Raw genomic sequence first — 21387 nt, 5'->3', positions numbered from 1 at the left:
CATTCAATACACAGAGGGGTCCTTTTTATAACCATTTTACCTCTATGTAGGACTGATGAACAAATAGGTATTGCATTGTTCTCAAGAGACAAGTAACTCATACCCCAGTTTGGATTTGAACACATGACCAAGACTCCAGAGTCCCTTTCACAGTGGCATATTAAAATATCCAGTAAGTCTAGTATAGTCTCTGTAAGTCGCCTTGGGTAAAGGCGTCTGCTAAATAAACAAATAATAGTAATAAATTATAATAATAATAATATATGGGTTTCTGTGGCTGGCAGACATCTTGGCTCAAGGGTAGGGGAACAGCCTGGCGCCAAGATGGCCACCCTTTGTACAGCAACAGGGTTTTAAATGAGATAACTGATTTGGTGTGGTGTCTTTCTGGGGAGGCTGACTGTCTCTTTGATCGGCCTGAGAATGCTAGGTATGCAGTTCTTGGTCGGCTGATCAATCAGTCAATTAACCACCTGGTGAAGACACCACACCATTTAAAAAGAACACAGCAATGTTTGTTGGGGGCAGATAGAGAGATTAGTTTAGACAGAAGACTGGGAGCAGTTGGTTGTGCTCCTTGTTCATGAGCTGTGATAGCTTGGCTTGGGTGCTGTTTTGGATCATGTGGTACAAACAAAAGTTCAGTTAAAAAGTTCTAAATATTTGTGGTGGTAAAAGGACTTGGCCTTCCCCCACAGTTAGTGTAGGACGGAGTTGAGGAGAACTTACCTCCTTATAAGTTTATCTTAGTTCTCCCAGAGGGAGTTTTTGTTTTGATTTGGATGCGGTTACGTGTGGTTGTTTAATCCTTGTGCTTGTTTTATTAAATAATAACAGTGTGCAAAAGCACTGAATTGCAGTCTTCCATGTCTCAGTTTGCCATTTCTACCGCTGGCCAGCCTTGACCGCCACTATGCCGCCACCACCACCACCTATTATTTTGCCTTTGTTCTCAGCATACTGTATCAGCAAATGTAACAGTGAAAACACTGATACATGGTATAAACAATCTGATCTCCATGGCTGAGAAACAAGGGCGCTTAGCTTTTAATGGGTTTAGGAGCGTAAATCAATAAAGGTGAATAAAACATCCACTGCTACTCATTGCTAGTGTAATGGAAGCCATAAATCAAACAAAATCCAAGTGTCAAAGGTGATATTTGGTAGTCATGCAGCCTAGTTGAGACAGAGATAAGCCCAAGAGATACAGACAGCTCCACTCCACAGACTGACACTTGGACAGCTGCAACAGATGAATGTCATCTAAACAAGAATACATGAGATTGATTATTGGCACAACATCTCATACCTCTGAGAAAGAAAGTGTTGCTCGTAATGCCCTCTGAAGCTTGGAGAACTTTACAGAATAAATTAAGACTTTAAATTGAAGAACCCTCTCTTGGCCTACAACGTGCATTTAATAACTCTGCTCTTAATGGGATATTGTCCCTTATGGTCTGGGCTGCTTGATTGCAGAGGAACAATCCCTCTGTAATAAAAAAGCCTCAGAAGGCCAATCAATTCTGTTTGCAACCTTTACCACAAACAGTCCACAGGGACCCAACATACCACCTGGTCAGTGTTTCACAGAAACACTGAATTCAGGAAGAGGCTGTCATTAAACAGAACACCCTGTTTTTTTTTAAAGGTTTCATATTCATCAAAGCACATACAATAGTCAACTACAAGGAATACATTAATTTATGCATTTCTTATTGATATTTTAAAGGGTATCATTTTATGTCAGAGTGGGTGGAATAGTTCATGCAACCCCCTTATTCCCCAGTCTGGTTCTGCTACACATTCAATTGCCAGTGATCATGTGTCACTTCCAGATGCAGTAGCTGGTTAAATGAGTTCTGGTCCTTGGAGTTCCTAACTTACAAGAATCCACATTGCAACTGACACTAATGGGCACTTCTACAAAAAGGGTGGCTAAGAGGACAAGGGTTGGATTTGAAGTGGTCAAAATAACTTATTGACCACACACACCTGAGTGGGAGTCCTGTACTTGCCTGTGCAGCACCTGGTCTGTGGATAAACAATAACCAACTCTAAAATGAAAGCTATTCCTTGTCGCTGTCTAGGAAACTAATTTTGGTTGAGAGTCCACTTGAAAAAGAATGTCTCGTTAGCTTCATAAATTAACACAAAACTTGTATAATAAGAACACAGAATCTGTAGATCTTTAAAATAGATCAGTAGACAGCTCTTTAAAAAACACAACTTAGACGTACTGCCTTCTGCACTATCCTTTTCTCGGGTTCACATACTGATTTACCCAACACAGTGTCTTTCGTCCCTTGGAAGCAACAACAATATTAATCTTAAAATGCATGACAGTTACTCGATAAGAAGTTCACCCACTGAATCTGTTTGATTTTCTTTATGGAAGTGTTTCATTAATCCAGTCATTTGTGCAATACAGCAGCACAAACAACCACTATAGCAACTAGACAGAACGACAAGAAGGATATTCTGATTTACTTCATCCAGGACACAGAATATGAATGTGTTGATTCATTCAAAAATGGGACCTTAAAACTGTTTATTAAATATAACATTTGAATCGCTATAAATACTGATATGTTATTAAACATGCTATAGATAACCTCTATAGTTGGTCTAATGGTTGCACATGGGGTCTTTTTTATTGGGAAATCATCCATTTAATCTCCAGCACAGATCAAAACCTTTGATGACAATACTGAACTCAGCCAATCAAATTCTTTGTTCAGTAGGCCCTGATAGTTGATGTCCGCAACAACTACTATTTTTCCATTACGAAAGCACTTTTTGCTCAGAAAGCTGCTTTGGCAGTTAAAAGCTTTTCTTAACAGTGACAGAGTTGAGATGTACCATACTGAAAGCTCAAAGCCAATGGAGTTCTCACAGTGAACACAGGCACCACTTTTGGAGTACTGGATCACTTAAACCTGTCAGAGTGCATTATGTAATGCTTGATATGCAAGGATCTGAAGTCTCTTCTGCAGTAAAAGTACATGAAGTAAAAAAGATGAAAAGAACCAAATAGGCAGCCTTTAGACAACTTGGTGGCTGATAGAAGGGAAGAGTTAAAATCACAGTCTCCTGTGCCTGGTAGCAAATTGATAATGGTCCAGCTGTAAGCCACATAAACACAAAAAAACAGGCGTTTTTGGCTACCCCAAAACAAAACCCATACTAAGTATCTAATTTAGATTTATTTGCTAAATCTGGATTGATGACGCACTGAGAATGTTACTCAACAGCTTTAAGGTACTTAATGAAGTAGAGGAAAGAATCACGCTGACCTTGGGCTTACAAACTACCCACAAACCTTTGGCTGTATATTAATCGCACAGGCCTACTCATAATGCCACACAGGAATTAATTTTAATCATAATGATGTACAGTCTTGGCAAGTACACAGAGTGGTGGTTTTCATGATGCAATTAGGCTATAGGAAAATACACTGGATTTGTAAGCTTTTTCCCCAGTTTTTCTTTTTATGTTTGCTTCAGTGCTTGCTTGATGTGGGTTATAGACAATGACAATGCTACATTTAATATGCTCACATATGCTCATTGACATGGGAATAATAGCAGCTTTGCATGATATGTGTCTTATCGTATCTGGTGGTAACAGTAGACCCTCCAGCAAGAGCTCTCTGAGCAGCTGGTCCCACCTCCTAAATAAGATTTACTGTAGCGAGCCTGGTCAATATTTTAATAAATATGCATTAAAATGCATGTCAAAGATGCCGGGTAGGTGTAGCTATCATTTCTCAATACTGTACATTTGTAACTACATCAGTATTATTGTTGGACTTTTTGTGAGCATAACTAATACAAAGATAGTATATGGCTGTTTAGATAAATACACACAGAGCAGCTCCCGTACAAAATTGGCTAGATTTTCTTAAATCTACAAATAAGGAATTCAGTAACTTGCTGTATATATATTTTTATCTGATAAGCAAGTGTATTCAGGGTTTCACAACTTTTAAAAATCAAATGATAGTTTCCCCATAAAACCAATAATCAATAATCTGAGACAAGAATAGCAAAATACACTGCATTCAAGCGAAATATACTGAATGAATGCATCAGCATCTAACCTTCTAACCATGAAATTTCAAAAGCACTTCACTTTCACACACAAAAAAAGGTACAAAAAGGGGATGCACTTTAATGGTATTGAAAACAGATTCACAGTTCACATCCCGTTCTTAAAAGTCACAGGTAGATCTAAAAAGCAAACAGAACTGAGCAAACACAGTGAATCGCCCCTCCTGATCACATTTTCTATGATCACATTGTTTTGCGAATTCTGACAACTCACCATTTCATTCCTAGAGGAGCTGTATCCAGTTTCAAACGCATATTCATGACAGTTGAATAATGCATTTAAATTCCACTTGCCAAGGTCCATCATCATTGCTGAGTGAAGTCGCATGAACTTGAGGCTGACCTCAAAAGAGGTTAAAGTTTTGATGAGGACACTTCACAAGTCAAATACGTGCTAAATGAAGAGAGTTGCCGGGTATTTGTTCCCCCATAGATACCTATTAGAGGTAAACCCTGGAATGCTCACTGAAACCGGCTGCCTAAAACGTTTCTGCAGTCTCTGTTGTAATGGTAGGCCCAAGTTGGAATGTTCTTCATCTGTTTTTCTTATTTTACTGGTCGATGAGTAGATTAAGGCTGCAGGGAAATTTGATTCATGGGTAAGCTGAGTCCTGTAAATTAACTTAATGGAATCGAGGACTCTGTGACCATCCTTTTGATACTGATTAGGCTCAAGTATCCACTCAACTAATGACTAAAGCAACAGATCAACAGCTGCTGTGTTCAGTGTCATACTGTAGTTGGACAGGCAACTGCCTTCTTCAATACATTTAGTTAATATCTTGTCATCACCTCCATGCCAGGACCAGTGAGACTTCCAGGAAAGTAGTTAACAATCATTGTCAGTTGGCAGTCTGAGACAATCTTGACATAACAATAAAATCTGCGTCTACTTTACTGTCGGTCTCAGTCATTAAGACTTAAAGAAGTTAAACCTACTCATCCTCAGCCCTAAAGCACTTAACCATTTGAGAGTTGGGCCAACATAGACATCTTAAATTCTAGCATATCAACCACAGACTTACCAGGGACAGCTGTGATTCCCCCCAAAAAATGAAAAATGTTTCAGCAGCAATTCTGCTGGCTACTGTATAGATGATGTTATAGATCTCTCCACAAGTATCCAGGTACAAAGAGATTACCAAATGCATTTCCTGTGAAACCTCAGCCAATTCCTATACGTCACTACTGTATGTCTGCGGCGTCAATACTGCACTACACGATCGCTTAATCTGGCCCCTTTATAAACTTGGCTTCAGAGCTTGCTTGATATAGGTTACGGGCACTGTTAATTCTACATTTAAGGTAAACATCCTGTCTGCATCAATTATGTTCATTGATATGAGGGAGTAATAGCTTCTTTGAGTGAAAAGTGTCTAACATCTGGTGGTAACAAACGCCCCCAAGCAAGAATTATGAAACAAGCAGCTGTTTGTTTCCTTCCTAAACAATATTTACATATCCCAAATACAGCTACCATAAAAAAAAACACTTGTGTGTTATTATATCATTACTGGTCTTTAAGGTTGTTATCCCATAGCCATCCAGTATCTTAGAGTTATATACTGTACACGCATACATGTGTATCAATAATTTCATTATAATATGCATTTCCATTACTACTGTACATACCCACATTCATAATATCATGGACTCGTATGGCGTGGAATTCTAATGAAAAGCAAATATTAATCCTCAAATTCCTACAATCGTTAAACCATGAATTCCAGTCTGGGCCACTGGAATCTTTGCCTGGCTGCTTCTAAAATAAATAAAACTGGAAGATCAGTGTGTTAAAGAAAGGAGCTTTGTCCTAAAGGTGACGTATTGCTTCATACATGGTCACTGTCTAATCAAGGTCCAACATAAGCTCATTGAGCACAGTTCCGTACCTTAATCAGGCTGCCAACAAGCTGATGTGAAACTGTAATAAAACACTTAAGAAACTACTGGCAGCTGAATAAAAGCCTTAACCGAATGAAACTCATTATATCCCTCTGATCCAATGAAAGAAACGGACCAGTAGCTGTGTTTGTTTCAATAAAGGCCCTCTATGAATAGCGTTGTGTGCTTACTGAATACTTGCTTTAAGAGAAATACACTAAACTACAGTAAAGTCGAGGTGTACCAAGCAAACAACAAAGAAGTCACAGCTTATTGTTTACCATGAAAGTAAGCAGTCTAGAATATTACATTCCCAAACACTACGTTGGTGGAACAAGGGCTTAATCTTCATTAAGTGGGATTTTCTTTCTAGGAATACATAACTAAAATGGAGGTAATCCAGGTGGAAGGTACTGACAAGGTCTTGTTAATGTCATGCAATACAAATGTAGTTCAAGGCAATGTTATCTTTTCATACATCTAAATAATATAAATACTGTGTAGTAGAAATAGTAGGGTATGTTTTGCCATACATGGCTTTGTCAGCCTTTTACAAAGCCCCTTGATAGAGTGAACAATATAAAGGTTTAATCTCCTTATAGGCCTAATGGATACATTCTGCACTACTTAGTATATCAAACCTGCATATTATACCTTCAAGAAATGTTTAACAAAACAAACTAATTGTTCCAGTCTACTGTTGAAAAGAAAAAACTGACTTACACATGGATGAGTATCTAGGCTACAGAAACTGTAACCCAGCAGCACTACAGCCCCACTTGATAAATTCTTGTAAACTCCACATAGCTCACTCTTACAGTCAATGCTTTGTCTTGTAGAAATGCGCCCTTTGCCTGGTCCCATCTTTAACATGCAGGCCATGTGACAGAAGCTGATGCCTTCGCAAAAGCTCTTGAGCGAAAGGACAGAGGCAGCAGAACCAATTAGTGGAGCCACATGGGGTGACAGCAGTAACTCAATGGGAAAAAGAACCAGTACCAGATAGCACAGTCACAACTGGAAACATTCCTTCCACTGAAGCCGGCCATTCATTTATTTATATAATAACAGACAGCTGCATTCATACATACAACAAACACAACAAAACTGCATCAGTCCTCTCAGCTTGGTTTACTTTTTGTCATTAAAAAACATATATTTTTATACAATTGATCAAGTCATATTGCTTGCCCAGAGTAAAAATTGATTTACGTGTTTGCTACTGGTGACTGATAAAAAAGCATTGCAATACACAATCCACAGCAATGCTGTAAACAGTTGTCCAATGGTGACAGACAGTAGCTTAATGTTTCTGAAATAGTACACATTAAATGGAACTTAATTTGTTTATCTCACAAAACAGGGTTTAAAGGAATGTGGTCTAAGCCCCAGCAGACAATCAGGAGCAAACGAGCTAGAAGGTCACTAATGACATCTTGAAGAAATGTAAAAATGGGATACCCCTCCATTTCGGATACTGTAGCATACAAGAAATAGATTTACACTACAGTAGGAGCAGAAGGTGAAAGACAACCGAATATACAACGCACAGGTTCTTCCCTAACAGAAGGAGGGACACAAAGGTAGGTACATTTTATGAACTACAAAAATAATGTAGCCTAGTTGAGGAATTTTTGCTAAATCAATCAACATATTAGGTCACTCACAGAAATGGTGCCATGCTGGTTTAACCAAGGTTGTTGCTAAGCAAGTGTCTGGAAGCTGGCTGTTTAATAAGCCTGTTTTGGGTCATTTCAGTTTTCTCAAATTCATTAACTCCCAAAGTGCAGAAACAAGGAAGGTTACTTTTTGGGGGTTCCAGGAAACTAGAAGACTCTTAATTGATGGTTTTGACCTTTATTTTTTAAGGCTCTTCAATAAATATAAATATAAATATAAATATAAATATAAATATAAATATAAATATATATATATATATATATATATATATATATATATATATATATATATATATATATATATATATATATATACACATGAACAACTTAGTCAAGCTAGGTAACCAAGATCCATGTTTTTCTTTTAGGCAACAAACAAGACTGCATAACCTTACAGACAATATAATGGAACTCCAAATGACTGTATGAAAAGCTAACATTGGGTTAAATATCACAACTGATGATAAGAACAATAATAATAATAGAGAACAACATTTAAAACATCATCATATTTGTATTCAAATACAATTTTGGAAATTCAGGATGAAGATCTCAAGGCACAGACATTGTTTTCCCAATCCAAATTGTGCCACAAAGCTAAAGTCACAAGGGATTTTGTAGGTCCTTCTGACAATCTTATCCTCACGATGTAAGCACATCCTACATGAGTGATAACAGAGCCAGAGACCTTGAAGCAGTTGGCTCTGCATGCACATTTTACAGCATGTTTTAGTCTGACAACCAGAGATTACAGAAAGGCACCTCTGAGCTACAGGGCTGGTGATAAAAAAAAAAAAAAACATTTCCAAGGACAGAGCAAATCTGCAAGATTATTTTCACTCTCCTATTGAAAACAGCAATAGAATTCAAAGCTTTTTCACCGTCTGCCAAAATGATCCTGCTACAGTATGTATTTGTATTATTATTATTATTATTATTATTATTATTATTATTATTATTATGTGCATATTCAGTCAGACTGTTTAATATCTCTCCTCTGCGGTAATGGTAGTTACTGTCCATTGTGAAAAGGCAACACACTAGTTCACTGTCTGTGAGAGTTTTTCCCTGGGCGGTTGTGTGCACCCTTGGCTATTAAACATAGCACACAATAGATTTTACAGCACTGACAATGCAAGTGAATCATGCTATGGTTCCTTTAATGAGCCCTGCACTCCATGCGAGGGTGGAGAACACAATTAAAGCACTTAAATACAAAACGCTGTCACATTCCATACCGCAGCACCCAGTGAGTGACAACTTCGATCAGATTAAACAAACTCTGTTCGGAGAACTCGTTCACATACGACCATTACCATATGAAAAACGACATCATCATTTATAATGTGGATTTGACAGCCTTCTGCTGGGCTCAAACCGCCTAAATGAAGCTGTGTTATTTGCGGTGCACAATGAGTGCTTGTGCCACACAAAGATTTATGAGTTACTGTACTGAATGTGTGTAATTAATCCCCCTGAAAACTACTCCTTCCGATGCACTTTTAACGTTTCAGCAAGTTAGCTTTTTTATTTACTTCAAGGTGGTAAGCTACCAATAATAATCAATCATTTGCTAGCAGGTGTCTTAACTACCTTGTTAAGTGGCATTAGCTGTACCGTTAACGAAACAGCACATAGAAAGATGAATTCCATGTGGTTATGCCATTGAGAATTTTGTTAACAGAATGTCAAGATATTTAGACACACTTGGTTCTACAGAAAACAAGGTAATAAGAGCTGTGCTTTACATTTTACCTGTTTACTTTTACAGTCGAATCACCCCAGGACAACGTGGTGTCACAACACTGTTAAGCTGTAACTGTATGAACAATAAACTCAAGCAGTTACTTTATACCTTGTTTGTTTAAGATAAGAAGTGTTTAAACATTGAACACTAAAGAGAATCTAGTCCCAGGCCTCAGATTATTGAAACCCTACAGGGAAGTCGCATGCATTACTTAATGTTAAAACTGATAAATGGCAATCAAAATAAAACATTAATAATTACTATACAAGAGACACCACCGGCCCATGGAATTCTTTGGTTTACATTTTTACTGGTAATATTTAAAACTAATTTTAGATGTATTGTACAACTGGCACTAACTGAGCTGCATTAACTGAAACAAACAATAGAGGGCAGTCTAATAAACCACAAGTATGAAAGCTACAATTACTGACAAAGACATGTTAACAAAAGATTAATACTAGTCTTACCACTGAATTTTTTGAAACTTTATAACACATTCTGTCTGTATGTTAATACTATGTATGCCCTTGTAGTATAACTGCTTCAGGGATGATCTTAGCACCATGTGTGGAAGAAAATAATTCTGTATGGCCTTTTAGACTGTTCAATGTTTTTTTTAGTCAGTCTTTCTATACTAGAACAACAACCTGAAGCTGCTGAAACACTGTGGGCCTTGTAGCAGGCCTTTCTGGACTTATTCTGTAAAGCACATGGAAACAATTTAGCTAATTAACACAGTATAACCTGTGTTTTTGCAATATATTATTTTCTGACAAGGTCAAAAAAGAAATTATGAAAATCAACAGAGTCAAATACAATGCCTAATTTGTTGTAGTAGATGGTTCTGCAGAAAATACATTACAATATGTATTTGCGGTTTATGAAATGACTATTTAGTTCAGCCCAAAAATATAAAGCAAGTGAAACACCACAACAACAAAAAACTTAGATGCAAAAAGAAAATAATGAGCAGCATTGGACTTTGCTTCATGGAAAAATCTTGTCATATAATTTGTAACACACATTCGTTCGTACTAATAATCCAGCTTTTTCTGCACAGTATTTCTTTCTCATGAATGAAATACATTTTTTATCCCTGGGAAAAAAAAATAATTAAAAATAAATAAATAAATCATATAAAATAAAATTGAAGTCGGACAAGAGACATGAAAAAGAGGAACCCAACCCTGAAAATTCATCTTTGAAAAGGGCACCATTCAGCATGTTCAATTTCCTTTAATCAGAGTTCAAAAGGAAACACCTTTCAGATAAAAAAGAGTAATCTCCCCTAGCACAAGAGAAGCAGCTTTGCCCACTTCCAGTATCAATTTTCAAATAGTCCTTTCTTGTCAAATTAAAGACACGCTACCCATTTTACAAACTAAATTCAAGCTATTTATTTCCAGTAATCTCAGACTGCACCTGGCAATGTTTTCACAGAGATCCCAGTGTACTCTGGTAAGATCACATCAGTTTAAAGCAAAAACGGTGTAAGATTGCTGCATGAAAAAGTCCAGCATCTCCCTTTTGAATGTAGCAGAACATTATTTCTGGAAAAGGTCACATATCGGAAAGGATCACAGCACCTGTGTCATCTTGTCTGGATTTAAACCCAACAGCATTTACAGGCTTGAATGGGCTTGCGTTATTCTATCAAACTGGAGCTGCATTCAGACAGACAATGAAAAGAAAAAATACAGAATCATAGGGTTATCTTGTCAAAGTTTAAAAAATCAATTCAATAACAAAAACTCAACACTCTTTTTTAAGTAACAAAGAATCTGTATATACAATCTTTGAAGATCAGACCAACGTTGTAGTTCAATATTAATAATCCCACAACAATGCAGCCTCCACAGGTCCTTAAAATCCCTTAGGCCTGGACACAAACCATGTCATTTAGAGGAATTATGTTTTTTTTAAATTTATTTTTTTATTTTTTTATCAAAGCATGGCATCAAAATCACTGCGAGACAGAAGCATAAAACTATAATTTTCTTTGTAGCTTCTGTCTCTGGTCTTAACAATAAATCACTGCCACAACCACTCACCCAGGCAGCTTTATCAGATGCAACGTACAAGGAACAGACCACCTACAAGCACATTCTGAAATTGTATTGCAAATCTAACAGTGGAAAGCGTTTGAAGACACAGCTCAATAGAAAACTGTTCAGCCATTTTACCAACATCATCATAGTTTACCAACATCATAATGTTACTGACTAGTTTTTAAACTTGAGCAGAGGCTATCCGGTCCATGGTTTAGCACAACTGCGTGTGGTTTTCAATGCCACATTATCAGTGGTGTGCCTTCCCTGATACCTGAGCCTAATCACTGTTTTACAGATGTCCAAAGAATAAAAGATCACTGAATTTGTGTAAGTAACCCCTTTGAGAATTCATATATATGTATATCAATAGTCATTTAGCAAAGTATAAAAGTGAAATGTTGGAAATAGGCATTTCCTTATGCCATCAAAGGTCATTGGGTTACCAGAATGTAGGATTAGCTAACACATGTTTTCTTTACTTAGTTAAAAATGTTGTAGGTGATAAGTGCAGCCTATGGGATAGATGTACTGTAAATGCATGACTAAAAACTGCTTTGACACTTGAAGTGCAAAACTCCTCCATAAGGAATAAACGAGGAACCGGTCAAAGTGGGCTTCAGGCACTAAATGAGTGTGCTTTGTACCTTACACATCCTTTAATCAGTTGGGAACATCTAAGTCTACACAGTGAAGTCTGTAAAAAAAAATCTAAAGAAAGACTTACAATGGACTTATTAACAGTGTACTAAATCACATTTCCTCAACACAAAAAAATGGTAGTTTAAATAAATAATAATCCTCTGTTTGGTTCAAATAAAGTGCTTATTGAATAGTCTTGTTTATTTTAGGCTTTAATGGGCAGTTATCAGATTTTTCTGTGCAAAACAGAGAACAGCTGGACAACAGTTATAAAAAACGAAAACAAACACATTTATCAAAAAACAACAACAAAACACTGTTTAAATGTACCCCTCTGCCAGCCATTCTTCATTTGTTTTAATGATACAGAAGGCATCAGTCTTTGAACTGTAAATTACTAGCAAAACCCACAGTAAGGCAAACTAACGCAAACATCAGATGGAACTTCACATAACAAGCTCCAGAGAGACGTACATTTTTTTTATATATTCTAAAACAAGATAATGGAAGCTTTTATTATTTTCAGAGCAAATCTGCAGTCAAAATGACTACTAAGTGCACTGCCCTACTATATATCCAGCCATTCCCAAGGCACCCCAACACTATCTGCGGCTTTGAAACTATGGCAACTGAATAAGAAAGCAGCCTCCATGATTAATAGATGAAGATCCCAGTGACAGAGTCTACCAAGGCCATAACTCAGGATGCGCACAGAGGCGCTCACACCAAATCCATCTCTTAGTGCACTTGGGCTTACACTTGAATATTTAGAACATCTGTTCATCTACCTGGCCCTGGCCCGCTGAATGTGATTTCAAAGGATAGTATCCTGGAATCTGAACTGTTTCTCTCTCCCAATACTCCAGTTTATTAATAAGGCAATACCCAGCAGGGTTCTAGGAACAATGACCCAGCATTCAGCTTTAATGAACTGGGTAACCTAGACCCTAGTTCGTTTGACCCTTTAATGTGGATTGAAGTGCGGTTCGGTTTGCTTGGAGTAATAGGTGAAACCTCTGAGAACCACGTGATCGCACCAGAATGCGCATCAAACCAAGGCCTTGTACACACACACACTGTGGTTAGCGTGACAACCATATTAACAACCTGCACTCGCTGTGGTTGTTTGTTGTACACACACACACATTATATATATATATATATATATATTTTTTTAGTCATGTTTATCACATGGAAGTGATTACTTGCGCAGAAATCCACCAAGCACCTACTGCGGTTGTTTTAGTGCACTTTTAATAAACACACACACACACACACACACACACACACACACACACAGCTGCTGCACATTAACTAACCAAACTGAATAACAGAACTCACTACTTGTTCTGAACAGGATTAACTAGTGCGGTTGTCGCTGCCTTTTGCAGCTGAACTGTGTGTGTAGTTAAACTGCATTTAGGCTGTGTGTGTACGAGGCCTTGTGAATTGGAAGTGGACTCGGTACATTTGCCACTTTGCTCCGTTTCAACTTTAAAACAAAACATATTCCAGTTCACTTGGAAACTAACGGCTCCAAACAGCGAAGCAAGTCGTTGAAGGGACGTACTTCAGCAAGCACCAAAAAAAGTGCCTCACCTTGTGGCACATATGCAACGCAGGGCTTGTCAAAAAACACACACATACAACTAGGCAAGAACACCATAATGTCACATGTACACACCAGCACTTCACAAACTGAAAAATACTATGGGACTGATTTACTAACTGGCAGAACCCTGGGCTATTCAATGAAATTACGCTAATAGTGTTTGAGATTGAATTACTATTGCAGCAAGCGTGTTCTTTAAGCATAGCAAAACTGTCACAAGCAAAGAAAAGTATGAAATGACAATTGAATAATGATTTAGCACATGTATTACATCTGGCTTTATTATAATTGTGCCATATACTCTCGCAGGGAAAACATTGTGCCAGCACAAAGTGGTAGGCCACTGTCTGTACAGACATTAGTCACTGTTGCATTTATGCTGCTGCACCTGATTTTAGAAAGCCATCTCTTGTTGCATCTGTATCTCACCACACTGTCAAGTGTACGACATTTACAACAAGCTATTATTATTATTATTATTATTATTATTATTATTATTATTATTATTATTATTATTATTATTATTATTAATAACAGCCAAATTGAAGTTGGTTGAATGTACAATGTCGATTTTTTTCATAATCATGACTGCCTCTGGCATTTCCTCCAAAAGAAAAGTGTTTTCTGACAAATACTTGACGCTCTTTCGGCGTGTTGTTTCTTCGGCAATGATTTGGTGCTGTTAGCATTAAATAAAACAAAAAAACACGGACAACAACCACATCAAGTAAAAGGTTCCATGTTGAGCACCATCATCAGCAAGAGAGCCCAGTGTGTTTGGAAAGCGCAATGTGAAACCAATAGAACTCTGGTCTGGATGAAGCTGCACGTGAACCGAACAAGCAAATCGGAATTCACTTTAAAAGAAACTCAAGTTTGCTTGAATTTTTCTGGTGTGAAACGAATTGAAGCAAACTTTAAGTGAACTACGATTCGAATCACTTGCAAGTGAACTAGGTGTGCAAGTGCCCTACGTGCACACACAGGCTGAATGCAGGTTGTGAGTTCACCTTTTGCTCTTAATACGGTTTGTATACACACACAGTTCGGTTACAAAGGGCAGCGACAACCGCACTAGTTAATTCTTTTCAGAGCAAGTATCGAGTGTGGTTGTTTATTCAGTTCGGTTAATGTGCACTAACTGTGTGTGTGTATTACAACCACACTAACACAACCGCAGTTGGTGCTCAGTGGATTTCTGCAACTAATGATGTCATTGTGTATCAGACATTTCCGTGTGATAAACATGGCTAAAGAAATAATATATATATTATATATATATATATATATATATATATATATATATATATATATATATATATATGCCTGATGAGCCAAGTTGATTTTGTAATACTAATAAATAGTAAATTCATAACAATGGTAAATAGTGCATACATAGAATATACGTTTTTTTATTATATTAATATTTTCTTGTAAGAAAATATATATATATTTGGGTTTGCAACTAAATAAAACAATATGGGTCAATTCGTATCCCCAAACGCCACAGTGAGACCTCAACTCGTTTTTCCACCGATACCGAACGTCTCATCTGTGTGTTTTGGCACTCCAGACATGCATTTAGACATGCATACATTTTTAATTCAGTCATTTGGAAACCACTCAAGTCGTTCCCCACGAGCCTTCTGGTTGGAAGATCGCCCAAATGTTTTGATCTACCATCATGGTCCTGCAGATCGTTGCCACTGTATTTAGCAGTGCAGAAAAAGCAAAACGGCGTCTCCACTGGTTTTGCAGAAAAGAGCATAGCTGTGCTTGACGAGCTCTCGATCGATTACGTACAGTACTTTCTTCAAAAACAATAAACAAAAACACAGCCTCTGTGTTGTCACACAACACCTCACGATCGTGAAGTAATGATGGTCCGAATTCAGTGTTTTTTTTTAAACCGGGAGTCACTCACTTCAGTAATGAAAGGTGTGTGTGTACAACACACAACCACAGTGAGTGCCGTTGGTAAATACAATAAAGATCTGAAACCCTTACTGTGACATTCTGGACAATAAAATCATATATGATAATTACTTTAATAAAATCTGCATATTAACATCTCCATTACAAGTCTGTCTTATAGTTAATGATCTGCACTGTATTAACATCATAATATTGATTGAGAAAAAAATATGTATCTGTATACTTCTTTACATTAAGATTTCGTGCAGAAGTTAGTTTCCTGAAATGGTGTCATTGACTTGCGATGTGTAATGTGTTTATTTGGTTGGCTCGGTTTAATTTTACCGAAGAGGCGTTAGGAGAGGTCAATTTAATTCAGACTCTTGTGTGCTGTCGTTAGTTCTGCTCTACCCCGGGGGGCTCCTTCATTTTACACCTTCCGTTCTTAAATGCTATGCTATAACAAAAGGGGCTAATTTCGCCTCTTCTTTACAAACAGGCATAAAAACTAGCTTACTGCTATTTGCCATTTTCAGCACAAGCAATTCCTACTAGATTTGGACACACAACATCAATTATTGTCTTTCCTTTGTCACGAGAAGGGCAGCCGTTTGTCTATTCAATAGACCACAGACCTCATACCTCGTCTGTTCCACCCACTTCTGCGAACATATCTCAATTCTCCGTTTAAATTACCAATATTGTCAATTTAAATCTTTATGCAGCTGGCAGTAAATAATAACCTCCTTGATAAAAGGTTGATATCGTTACCCCATCTACATGTAACAAAGTGTCACCTTAAATGCTAAAGCTGGAACAACCCTACTATTCAGAAACCCCAAATACATGGCATCACGTGGTCCGTATATATTAATATCACATTTCATCTACACGTAAGAAGTAGGCAACTAATTTTATGCCGATTATGAGAAAATAAGATTACACACAATCGCTAGATTTTGTGCTGAACGCGTTTACAGGATAGAATTGGTAGATTCCGAACTTCTGGCAGCCTATTCATGAGCTGCTCACATGTGTAAACTATGGTTGCCACATTATACTACACTCATTGATTTTGTTGAGAAAAAAAAAAACATATATAAGCTGCTGTGAAAGATGTTTAGTCAATACATATTTACCTAATAAATAAAATGGACCAAAAAGTGATAGGGCAATGCTCAGTTAGTATATATATATATATATATATATATATATATATATATATATATATATATATATATATATATATATATATACAGATCTTAACAGAAAGAAGGCTACAGTATGACTTATAGGACACATCGTCAGTGTTATTGTTTCACTTCTGAATGGATTAACAGTATACTCCGCGCGAAGAAGAAAAAAACACTCAGCCTCGCGTTCTCAATCTCACGTCTGCATTCACAGCCGGTGCACATAATGCAGGTTTACTTTGGGGGAAAAGTGCTTTCCACTTAGTACCGGCCGGGGAATGACCACCCATTACAATTTACAATCCAAGGCACAACTAACAAAGACGGACCACTCTAAATACCATCGCAGGAAAACAGGTGACGACGTAGGTCACTATGAAGTTAAAAAATAACTACTCTGTAAAGGCGTTTCTTTGTGTTCAAGTTACATCGCATAGTTGTTTTTAATATTTAACATACCGTAGAGTCGGCTACTGTGCTAGTTCTGTAATGTAGGCACTATTCAATAAAACACGCACTGTTCTATTTCAGTATTCCAAGACAGCTTACTTGAATCTGTGCCAGCACTTTAAATTACTTATTTATTGTACAGTTATTTTACATGTCTGCTTTTTGAAAACATACTGCATGATTTTTTTTTTTTTTTTCAGAACAGACGTGTATAATAAAAACGAAACCAAAATACATAGGTTGGATTACTCAAGATATCAGTGGCTGTTTATGAATTTATTTCTTTATATATATATATATATATATATATATATATATATATATATATATATATATATATATATATATATATATTATTGTGGGAAAAAAATATCTTTTTTTATATTGATACTGGTTGCACAGAAACAGCACACGGCGCACTCCCTAAAAGTCATTGTTATAATGGACATGAGGTAAGCCATGCAGCCAGTAGCCTATATTACATTTTAATAATACTAGCAATTATGAGTCAGATGCAGCGGAATAACACATACATAAATAAATAAAGCCCAACCAAACTATTTAAATCAACGTAAACAAATAAATAAATAAAAACGACATTCGTTTTTATTGAAAATAGATAAATAAAAACATAAAATACCCTACCTTCTGCTCCTGAAAAGGCAGCAGGCAGGGGTAGAACTAGCTGCAGTATCGTCCCGTTAGTAATCCATTTAAGAGGTTGTCTTTGAGCAGTTCCAATAAGTGTTTAACTGTTTTCTCGGTTTAACTACATGGGTGTTTTTAAAAAAAAAAAAAAAAATGTTGTGAAAAATATACGAAGAACACACGCCTTTTTATCATAAAGCCCCGTGAGCTTAAAACCAACTTTTGTTCTTCAAACGGCAAAATCCAGTAGAAATCCACTTTCACAGAGACCGATGTTTAAATCCTTTGAGGTAACTGAATGAGTATAATCTGGCCTCCAACCACTGACCATGTAGTGTCCCGAACCCTGTACATTCACAGCAGGCTGAAACAGTGCTCCCCACAAAAGCTCCGAGTCATCCTATTTGGAGATGAAGCTTTCTTACTAGTGTGTGCGCTGATCCCAGCCTACAAACTCCAGCTGTCACTCGCTATCTACTTCACAAGAGGTGGAGCTAAGTTCTGGACTGGAGCGCTCAGTATGGATGTGGATCCCTGCAGTGAAGATACACGATAACGGCAGCACACACTCCTAAGGTCACTCCGCATAAATCCCTGCAAAACCAACCACTTATAAAGCAGTCTGTTTTATTTATTTATTTATTTGTACTAATTTTCCCATTCCACATTCCATTGTGTACACTATGTTGAACATGTACTCCACGTAAACTGTAAACCAGCAGCATGCTTCAAAATCAATCTTTCAGTTTAATTTACCACTTGTTATGTCAACCACTTGTTATTATTATAATCGCGTGTTGGGAATTGTAATTCACTTACATGTTGTTTCTTTGTTTTGGTTATAATAGTACAACGTTGACGAATTCATCTTAAGGTGTTTTCAAAAGTACTGCTGACCTACTAACTACTGTACCATACTGAAAAAGGGGGCCCCACACCCTCTCATTATAGTGAATGTGTTTACAAACATAATTCAGAGCACTCTTTTTTACTCCTCGGTTATGTGTTCAGTTCAATTAGCTGTCCACGGAAAATCCCGACTCCACCGTGTTTCACGTGCCTGTTCACATTTTAGAAACGTCCCTCTCTCTGATCCACAGCCAATCAGTTCAGGGAGGGAACAGAACAGAAAATCCTGTTAAGTTGTTGCTATTACGAGTTCAGGTGTTCTGTTGACCACGGCTCATTTATGCCCTTCCGTTTTCATCTCCTCCCCGGTCAGTGTTGCACCTGGTTCTGTGTGCTGAATAATCGCACGCACAGGACTTCAGGGAAAACGTAACTGGCAATATATCAGACCAGAAAGCAAGTTGATTTAGGATACTGGCATGCTAAGAATTTTGCTCTAGCTTTCTGAGTAAGCATAATGACAAATAATAGTTTTATATTATAAAGGGGGTGCTGTTTCTGTTGAAAACTCATACTAGTTACCGGTATAAAATGTTATTTACTTATTAATACAAACGTATTAACCGTGGGATAAAGCGTATTTTAACTGTAGACAGTTCTACAGTTAAAAGGGGCGCTCGAGCGCCTATGAGTGCTTTCCGTCTGGCTGATAATACTGCTTTTAAATAAGCCCTCTAAAATGAATATAATTAAAAAGCACGTATGCTTGATAAAAAACAAAACAAAACAAAAAAACATTCTATCAGAAACATGCAGAGCATAGTTTATTTGCCCAGAGCACCATGTTTTCTTAACTTTGAAAGAATTGAAATTTTAAATGTATAATTTTACAGAATACATCTTTTCTGTTTATTTGTGTTTTAATCGACCCAGCAAATTTAACTCCTCAAAGAGAGATTTTTTTGTTGTTGTTGTTTATCCACAAAAGCAAGATTTCTACTGCTTCATAATACTTAGAATTAGTTGTAAACTAGAGATACATTACTACTTATTCTAATTGATATGGTTATTTCCCCAATATATCATTAAATCAATAGAACAATTTGAGCTGTTTTTGTTATAAAAAAATAACTTTAATAAACATCAATTTGTGTTTCTCAGCCCAATTCAAAGAACATCTGATAATATGATGCACAATGCCGTTTACTAGTTTTATAACAGTTTTTTTTAGTTTGTTTTAGAACTAACAAGTGTAAGGTTTTGAAAACAGGAACAGAGACCAGCTGTACTGTAAAAATATAACATTGTAGTATTTCCAGTGCAGCCACAGAAATGTGAACGAAAGCCAAGGAATTAGGGCCTATTTAGTAAAATGTGTGGAAAACTTTGCTCACTGTAAAATACAAGCAATATCTGTCACTTGCATGAGGATGACCATGTATTGCAGCGGTTGTGCTTGTGCAGTGGTAAAAACTCTCGCATCCAACTTAGAACAAGTGGGTGGTGTTTGATTATCTGATGTAAGAATTGCCATTGTTTGTGCAGTAAATACAGATCAGTGTTTTCTGTTGTGCATTAATGAGCATGGGTTGGGTTAAAGAATTTGTCTGTTTATTATAAGCAAAAAAATCCCTTCCTAACAATATTCCTTATGCCACATCTCCAAAATACCTAGGGATGTTATTGATCAAACACTACGAATTGTGCAGAACTGTGCCAAGCTGTATGGTGATTTTGTGATGTAATATAATGTCTACAGACAGTAAGCAGAGGAATGAAGGGAAGTTGTAATCAGATGTTTGATATGCTCTATGGCTTTTTGATTCATGACATCACTCATCACAAACTGCAGCCAGGGTCCCAGTATATATACTTGTGCAGTGTTCTATTCCCAAGATGACCTTAGTAAGGACCTTAGTATGCACCATCTTGTGGAGTTCAGAACAAGACAGACAGAGTTTAAGCTTTGACCCCAAGGTTGTGGACTGTAGTGTATTGAAACTAGTCTTTATCATGTGTCAGGCGAACAGACAATACTTAGTTGCACAATGTGTGTTTTATCTGAGATGAGCCACAGAGAAAATTGGACGCTGAAATCTGACATTTCAGTCATTACTTGCTGTCCAGTTCTAGAGACATATAAAGACAAGAGTAGCTGTGTTGTAAAAGATCAAGTATAAATTAATCCTGAGGGGCACAGCAGTGATCTTTCATTTATTTATATATATATATATATATATATATATATATATATATATATACACACACACACACACACACACACAGGCCGTAGCCAGTTATGAGGCACCAGAGGCACAGGGCTCAGTTAAAATCATAGTAATAATTAGTTATTTAAGGACTTTTACACGCTACTTTGCCACACAAATAAAATGAATGTCATCCCTGGTTGTGTGGATACATTCATTCCCAAGTTTGATTTATGTGTTTAGTAGGCTACTGTCTGTATTTCAATTTTATATTGGTATTTAAAAAATAGAGTTTCTATTTTTTGTTTCTTTTTCTGACAAATGTACCTGCCTTTAAATGTGTTTTATGCCGACTCGCTATTTATTAAAAAGTTAAATGTGCCAATTAACTAAGACTTCTTT

The 21387-nt window shown here is 36.9% G+C and overlaps 1 protein-coding gene across 4 annotated transcripts in view; it reads right to left on the bottom strand.

The window, feature by feature from the left end:
• Positions 1 to 18436, bottom strand: part of LOC117433312 (semaphorin-6A-like) — a 57703-nt gene extending 39267 nt beyond the window's left edge. For 2 of the 4 annotated variants that reach the window (XM_034903357.2, XM_034903371.2), the window contains exon 1: positions 17927 to 18436. The gene's annotated coding sequence lies outside the window, so the exon portion shown is untranslated. The remainder of the gene's footprint in view (positions 1 to 17926) is intronic. The other 2 variants (XM_034903364.2, XM_034903375.2) reach the window with 1 other exon arrangement.
• Positions 18437 to 21387: the final 2951 nt, after the last annotated feature.

This window comes from Acipenser ruthenus, chromosome 2 (genome assembly GCF_902713425.1).
Source record: "Acipenser ruthenus chromosome 2, fAciRut3.2 maternal haplotype, whole genome shotgun sequence".
NCBI classification, from domain to species: Eukaryota; Metazoa; Chordata; class Actinopteri; order Acipenseriformes; family Acipenseridae; genus Acipenser; species Acipenser ruthenus.
The sequence above is the reverse complement of the archived record's forward strand: the minus strand, read 5'-3'. Positions and strand labels throughout refer to the sequence as shown.